Here is an 8,577-nt window from a genome sequence, read left to right as displayed (position 1 = left end):
TCACTATCTTCCCCTACCACTGTTGGATTATAGTATGTGTTTCTATTGGTCAACACCTGCGCCACTTTCCAACTACCACCCAATTTAGGATCATTCAAGTAAAACACTTGCGCAGCTTGGCATGCTAATATGAACGGATCGGATTCATACCATTTCCGAGAAGTATTCACAATTGTAAAACCTTGTTCCTTTCTTATTCCCCGCGTATTACTCCCAGTGTCCCACCAATCGCACTCAAATAGATACACCAAATTTCGGCCCGGGTAACATAATTCAAAAATATTCTTCAACTCACCATAGTACTCATCATCTAACGTGTTGTACCCACCTTTAACAACAATTTCACTGTTCTGGGTAGTACGAGTTTCTGCACATTCTTTTGTGTGGAACCTAACCCCATTCACAATGCAACCTCTATACGATCTAACTTGACGATCAGGCCCGAGTGAAAGATGATATAATTGTTCTGGGACATTTTCTGCATTACGCCCACCACTATATATATTATCTCGAAACCAACGCTCAAATGCGACCTCATGCTTCTTCTCAATGTCATGGCCGCCTTCCTTTTCAATTATTTGATAGTGTTCACTGCATATAAAAGTGTATGTTGTTAGTAATCATCTAGTGTCATGAATGAACATAACGTAAGGAACCCACAATTATATACTTAGTGCAAGTATGAAGCCGTTTCATTACAGTTGCCAAGCACATACCATCGAGCCCTTGCAAAAATGTTCTCATCAAGTGTCATATATTTTGCCGCACCCAACGGTCGAACTCGCTGAGAGAACACATCAAGGCCTTGTTCCGTTTCTTCCAGACAGCCATCAACATTTTGCTCTTCACGATTCCATCTCGTCTCAATACCACGAAGATACATTGAGCAAAACGTCAAACACTCATCAACTAAATAAGCCTCAGCAATTGAACCCTCCGGTCGCGCTTTGTTCCGCACACTCCTCTTATGTTTACCAAGCGTCCTTTCCATTGGATACATCCAATGGTTTTGTACTGGTCCCCCAAGCTCAGCCTCTCGAGGTAAATGAACTGCTAGATGGACCATAACATCGAAAAATGCTGGTGAAAATATTTGTTCCATCTTGCATAGAATGACGACAATGTCAACCTTCATTTGCTTCAAAATATCTACTTTTAATGTACGTGCACACAACTGCTTAAAAAAATTAACCATCTCAATCAATGTTGTTTCTATTTCAGGCGTCAATTTTCCACGGATTGCAACAGGAAGTAAGCGCTATAAAAAGACATGACAATTGTGGCTTTTCATTCCTGATATCCTGCCAGGTTGCTTGTTCACACATCGACCAATGTTAGACGCATACCCGTCAGGAAATTTCACACATTTCAGCCACTCACATAATTGGTTCTTCTCATCTCTTGTCAAAGTATACGCCGCAAGTGGCATCGTGGTTGTGGCACCATTTGTCTGCAAGTGCAATTCTTTACGTATACCCATCTCACGTAAATCTCTTTGTGCATTGGTTGTGTCCTTTGTCTTTCCAGGAATATTCATTAATGTACCCAAGATACTATCACATATGTTCTTCTCAATATGCATGACATCTAAATTGTGTCGTAGTTTCAATGTTGACCAGTAAGGCAACTTAAAGAAAATACTTTTCTTCCTCCAATTCGACACATTTAGATCAACACCACTTGTGCGACGCTTTCTCTTGTTCCCACTATGTTTCCCAAACTGCACATTTTCAACATGTATTAGTTGTTGCAACAGTTGATCTCTAGACATTTCTTCAGGTTCCAATCTATGCTCCTCTGTACCATCGAACAATTCTCTTTCTTGGCGCCACTCATGGTCTCGAGGAAGCCACCTACGATGACACATGTAACACTCTTTAGACCCATACTTCAACCTATAAGACATTGTATCCTTGTTACATATCGGACATGCCAGCTCTCCCTTTGTAGAATACCCAGACAAGTTCTCATACGCAGGAAAATCATTTATGGTCCGTAGTAATGCTGCATGCAACTGAAATGTCTCTTTAGTCGAAGAATCATAAGTGGTTACACCTTCATTCCATAATTCATGCAAATCATCAACTAGAGGCCGCAAATACACATCAATGTCGTTTTCCAGGTGATGTACGACCAGGGATAATTAATGACAATATCATATTTGGATCCTTTATACACATCCATGGAGGTAAATTGTACGACATTACTACTACTGGCCATATGCTATATGTGGTACTCATATTACCAAATGAGTTGAAACCATCACTTGCCAAACCAAGTCGCACGTTGCGGGAATCACAAGCAAACCATTCATGTTCTTTATCAAACTCTTTCCACGCAAGACCATCGGCTGGGCGTCTTAGAGTGTTGCCGTCATCTTTTCGTTCATCTTTGTACCACCTCATATGTTTGGCCATATCTTTTGACATAAACAATCGTTGCAACCTCGGTTTTATTGGGAAATACCGCAAGACCTTTTAAGGAATTTTCTTGCCACTACCCTTAACACAACTCCATCTTGAAGTGTTGCATGTTGGGCACTTTACTTTATCAGTATGTTCCTTCCAGAAAAGCACACAATCATTCTTGCATGCATGTATCGACTCATAACCAAAACTCAAGTCTCGGCAAAATCGCTTTGCTTCTCGGTACGAGCGTGGCAATGTGTCTCCATCAGGAAGGGCCTCCTTTATCAATTTAATTATCATATCGAATGCCTTATTACTCATGTTGCAAATTGTCTTTATATGAAGCATCTTCAAAATGAAAGCTACTTTTGTAAATTTATTACAGCCTGGATAAAGTCCACCCATGCCATCTTCCCATAATCGACCGAAAGGGGTTCTATATTCGTGACTATTAGTTGTCAAACCTGGAGTAGTAGAGTGCTCACCTATGTTGGCTTCAAAAAATGTCCCCATTTGAACATCGCCTAACAATTCTTCAATCTCATCAACCTCCTCTATCCTCACATTTGTATCAGTGTATAAGTTGGCAATCACGTTTATACCACACGGATCTTCTTCGCCATGGAATATCCATAGAGTGTATGTGCGATCAATTCCATGTTCATACAAGTGACTCTCCACCAACTCAATATGACGAAAATATCGATTTGCACAATTACGACATGGACACCTCATAATACCATTTACATCCACACATTGGCGCGCCATTCTAAGGAATTCTTCAACACCTTTTAGATATTGATCGGAACATCGAGTAGGTTCTTGCATCCAACTCTTATCCATCTCTATTCACTATCACAAGTTACTCCTTACCTACATTTAATCACAGGCGTGTTTAGAGAAGTTTTAATTTTCTGTCACAATTATCAAATTTTTTAGATTTATAAGTCACTCACGAAAGCTTTTAAGTACAAGATTCAAGATATATATGCAAAGTAATAATAAGTCTTACTTATTAATACTCATACTAGTACTATGACTAATTTCTTATGAAGTCCTTTAAAAAAATATAATGTTTTCTATGAAGTGGCCCAAACTAATTTTTTACTTCACAAACAATTCCTTTTGAGTATTGTTTTTTTCACGCAAAAAATTCTAGTTCCACCCTTAGTCAAACCCTCTCATGTCAATATTTTGGATCTCTTTAATCTTTTCAATCATTTTTGCCATCTTTAGGAGCTAGCTAGGCTTACAATGGTGAGATCCTATTAATTGACTTTCCTTCTCTTTAAGTTCTTTAATCGTTTTTTTATTCCCAAGAGGTTGTTGTACAATAGGGACACCTGATTAATTATTTTAGTTTGTAACTTAATTTTGGTTTAATCCTCAAAGTATCATCTGATTAATCTCTCAACATGTTTATATGGGGATGACTTGAATCATATGGGGATCTCTACCACATTTATATCATGTGTCTCATATGTAGTAAATATAGCTACAAGTAAAGTTTAAAGGTGGTGCATAAAAGGAGTGGTAGGAGGCTACTATTTACATAGCTACCTTATCCTCATTTTGACATATCTGCTCTAATGACATATCTGCAACTTTATCCTCATTTTGCATATATAAAAGCTTTTACTTTATGATCAATCATATGTCTAATCATATGAAAGACATGGGTAACATGCGTGAGTAGGGGAGAGGTACATCCAAGCAATGTCAATAATTTAGGTGTAAAAGAAATCTTTTTATCAATGAAGTTGCTAATCAAGCACAGACAATATAACATACTGCAGAACTTCACAACTAATAAAAATTAAAGCATTCATCAAGTTAGCAGCCTTACTTGAGCTTCAAGGATTGTCAATAGAGTCTTCGTTCTTTGCAAAAGCCCAAGTTCTATGTGTTTTCTCTTCACAGAATCGTAGAACTCTTCCACCAAAAAGGCTTGAACAATCCTACAAAATAGTTGGGACAGATGCTCATTCACCCAAGCACACACAAGAGAAAGAGAGATGGATAAACTGTAAATCCTTGTGCCTATGAAAAACAAACCTTTTCCTTACAGCACCACCAGAAAGAACTCCACCATAAGCCCGGTTAGCAGTCGTCCGGTTCCTTGATAACCTAGACCTCTTATACTCAGCAGTCATCCGGTTCTTCTTCTTCTTCTTCCTCTTCCCTCCTCTTCCTCTCTTGTTGATAAAGGCAATAACTTACTGTTTTTGTAGATGCTTGAAACTAGCTGGTCATGCCATTGGGCAGCTAGATCAAGGCAATCGGCATTGCTCGCATATGAAACAAAATTAGGTGCTCAAAGTTGGCATATATGTCCTGCAGGATGACAACATTACAACATTATGCTGTTGATAAAGGTCTTGCCAAAAAACTATAAGATATAAGCTATATAGCAAGTGCATTTTCTGACACCAAATCGATTAAAAAAAAAAAACAAAACAAAACAAACTCAAGAACCTCGATAAATATATAAGACATTCCAAAACACTATATAAATTATATTTTTGCAGTCACTTATCTGAATCCATTAACTACAACTCCTGAAAAATAAAGGTTACCTGAGAAAGTTCAGTGAAACCTCTTCAACGCCCATTTGACATAACTACTAGTTTCTAATCGTACAATTAAGGAAACCCCATAAAATCCAGAAGAAAAGAAGATACGGAAACACACACTAATATTTTTATGGAGAACTCATGGACAGAAAGAGCAAAAAGCACAAAGAGATATGGCCCAACATGTCACCAAAAAACTATAAACGAAAAATGACCATAACAGGTCTCAAAATCTAGATTTTATAGGAAAAGCATCTATAGTGGCAGATGTATGCAGGTTCAGTAATTATCAAAGAAGAAAACACACACAAGAACAGAGCCAATGATCATCCCATTACTTCATGGAAAAGCCAAGCAAAGCCCAAATGGATATGTCAACTATGTGATCGTATGAGTGTGAGACCAGCCTATTCTTGCAGCTACCCCTGATTTGCTACCAGAAAAAGTGCCAGCGTTGCCAAAGATATTGCTGGACTTAACACATAGCATCTTGAAAGAACCCAAGACGCAATAGAGCAGCTGAGGAACAAAAGTGGCATTGGTCTTCCCTAGCGCCTCCAAGTCTTTATTTGAGTGGATATCAAGCAATTTTTATGCCTCCAAAAGATAAATATTTCATTTCCTTTTTATTCTTAAGAGTTATTTTATTTGCTTCCAAACTAAATTCTTAAAAAAAAATAAAAAAATAAAGGTGAATTCCATAGCTTACCTTTTCTCTACATGATTGATCCTTATTGGTCATGCAATTGGGCAGCTAAATCTAGGCCATCGACATTGCTCACCTATGAAACAAAATTAGGTGCTCAAAGGTGGCTCAAATGTCATGCTGTACAACAACATTACAGCATTATGATGATTATGTTGGACTTTACCAAGCAAGTATGAAATAAGAGCCTAAGCTATATAAAAAAACTGGTAGGATTTCTGTAAATCAATACTGCACCTTGCCAGTAGACAAATTTGCATGATGAGAACACAAAAAGAGCTTTAGATGTGATACACATCGAGTATCAGCAACAGCCTATTTCATCAAAAACCGTCAAAACACAACTTGGCAATGTCATTCCATACAGTCAGACGCCCATGAGGAACTTTGTATCCCTTGGGTTCTTATACCTCCATTTAAGAAAAGGAAAACCATCATGTGCTTCCGATTCATATTTTTTACGTAGCCCCATCAAACTAAGGATGGTGAAACATTATTATCTCTCAAGTTTGCAAAAGAACAACCATCTCCAAAGATTAGAGCAGAAAGCATTGAGAAATTACCAGATACAGTACACACATGAATCATTCCTCCCACAAATAAAGTAAGATTCCATATATTTTATAATTGATTCATGAAATTCAATTAGAACCAACAATAAAATCTAAGGACCTACCCTTGAAATCCCAATATCTAAACAAACTAAATATATCTCAATGGGCTCTCTCCGGTCTTAACGCATCTCAGTGAGTTCAATCTAGCATAAATAAAGAAAGAAGAAGTCCTACATGCAAGAACAACGTTTACGACAATAGAACAAATGGGAGATTAATCAAATACGTACACCACCTAGAAAATCACCAAAAGCAAAAGAAAGAATATGAAAAGCATCTCATTGAATTCAAATTAGCGACTAATACAAAACAATCACTTGAGAAAACAGGCAAAAATATAGAAACACCTTGAAGATCACCAATAATCATTAAGAAAAAAACAAACAAGGAAACCCCATATGAGGTAATTCAAAATTAGCCGAAAGATAAAATACCCACATAAAAAGACATCATTTCACCGTCAAAGCCAATGTTCACAGAAAAGAAAACAACATATGCAAGCTCAACTCAAAATTACAGGGGACGAAAACAAAGACCCAGATCCATAAACAGCCCCAAAACACGAAAATACACAAAGACCAACGTACATACCAGGAGGATGTGCGTATGTGGGTCGGATCCGATTCGATTCGATCTAGGTCCGTCTATCTTCTCCTTCTCCTTCTTCTTCTTCCTCTTCCTGTCTTGTTGATTTCGCTGTTTCTCGAAGTGAGATCGAGAGAGAGAGTGAGAGTGAGAGAGAGTGATTTTATTTTGAGTCAGAGTGATTTTGGGACTTTGAGTCAGAAAACAAAAAAAAAATGGTATAAAAATTTCATAAAATTTCAGAAAATTAGCGCCAATTTCAGAGATGGCGCTAATTTTATTTGGTACAATCAATAGCGGTGACCACAGTCGCCGCTAATTATCTCAAATAGCGGCGATCCAATGTGTCGCCGCTATTGGAGGTATTTTTTTTTATAAAAAAATTATACTTACAATTATTTATTTATTTATTTTATTTATTATTATTATTATTTTTTAATTTTTCTCTTGTAATATGTTCTTATTATTATACTATTAACTAAAAATTTTCGTTTAATAAATTTTTATGATAAAAATAATTAAGTTGATATTTATCTTATAATTAATTATAAAATAATACAAAATCCAAAGATAATATAAGATCAATATAACTAAGGCACTAAGATAATTAATATAAAAAGCTTACAGTTCAGTTGAATGTTCGATCGAACCTAGAATTGTATGCAATTTGATCTATCAATTGATCATATCATGATCAATCAAACTAATTTATTAGGATCGATCGGATGTTTGTTTTTTTAATTTTTCTCTTGTAATATGTTTTTATTATTATAATATTAACTAAAAATTTCTGTTTAATAAATTTTTATGATAAAGATCATTAAGTTGATATTTATCTTATAATTAATTATAAAATAATACAAAATCCAAATATAATATAAGATCAATGTAACTAAGGCACTAAGATAATATTAAAAGCTTACAAACCTTCAATTATATCCAGTTTGATCTATCAATTGATCATATCACGATCAATCGAACTAATTCACTAGGATCGATCGGATGTTTGATCGAACATTTAATCCTATCACGATCAATCGAACTAATTCATTAGGATCGATCGGATGTTTAATTGATCATTTGATCCTATCACGATCAATCGAACTAATTCACAAGGATCGATCAGATGTTTGACCGATCATTTGATCATATCGTGATCAATCGAACTAATTCCTTAGGATCGATCAAATGTTTGATCGATCGTTTGATGCTATCACGATCAATCGAACTAATTTACCTGGATCGATCGAATGTTTGATCGATCATTTGATCTTATCACGATCAATCGAATTAATTCAGTAGGATCAATCGGATGTTTAATCGATAATTTGATCCTATCACGATCAATCGAATTAATTTAGTAAGATTGATCGAACATTTGATTCTATCAAGATTAATCGAGCTAATTCATTAAGATCGGTCAGATGTTTGATCGAACATCTGATCCTATCACGATTAATCGAACTAATTCATTAGGATCAATCGGATGTTTGATCGATCATTTAAATATATCACAATCATTCGAACTAAAGCATTTAGATCGATCGGATGTTTGATCGAACATTTGATCCTATCACGATCAATCGAACTAATTCATTAGGATCGATCGGATGTTTAATTGATCAATTAAACATATCACGATCAATCGAACTAATTCATTTAGATCGATCGGATGTTTGATCGAACATTTG

At 36.0% G+C, this 8,577-nt stretch overlaps 1 pseudogene; it reads right to left on the bottom strand.

Moving 5' to 3' along the window:
* Positions 1-670: 670 nt before the first annotated feature.
* Positions 671-6,088, bottom strand: LOC132183128 (uncharacterized; annotated as a pseudogene).
* Positions 6,089-8,577: the final 2,489 nt, after the last annotated feature.

Source organism: Corylus avellana, chromosome 6 (assembly GCF_965113065.1).
Source record: "Corylus avellana chromosome 6, dhCorAvel1.hap1.2, whole genome shotgun sequence".
NCBI classification, from domain to species: Eukaryota; Viridiplantae; Streptophyta; class Magnoliopsida; order Fagales; family Betulaceae; genus Corylus; species Corylus avellana.
This window is presented reverse-complemented; position numbering and strand designations above follow the sequence as displayed.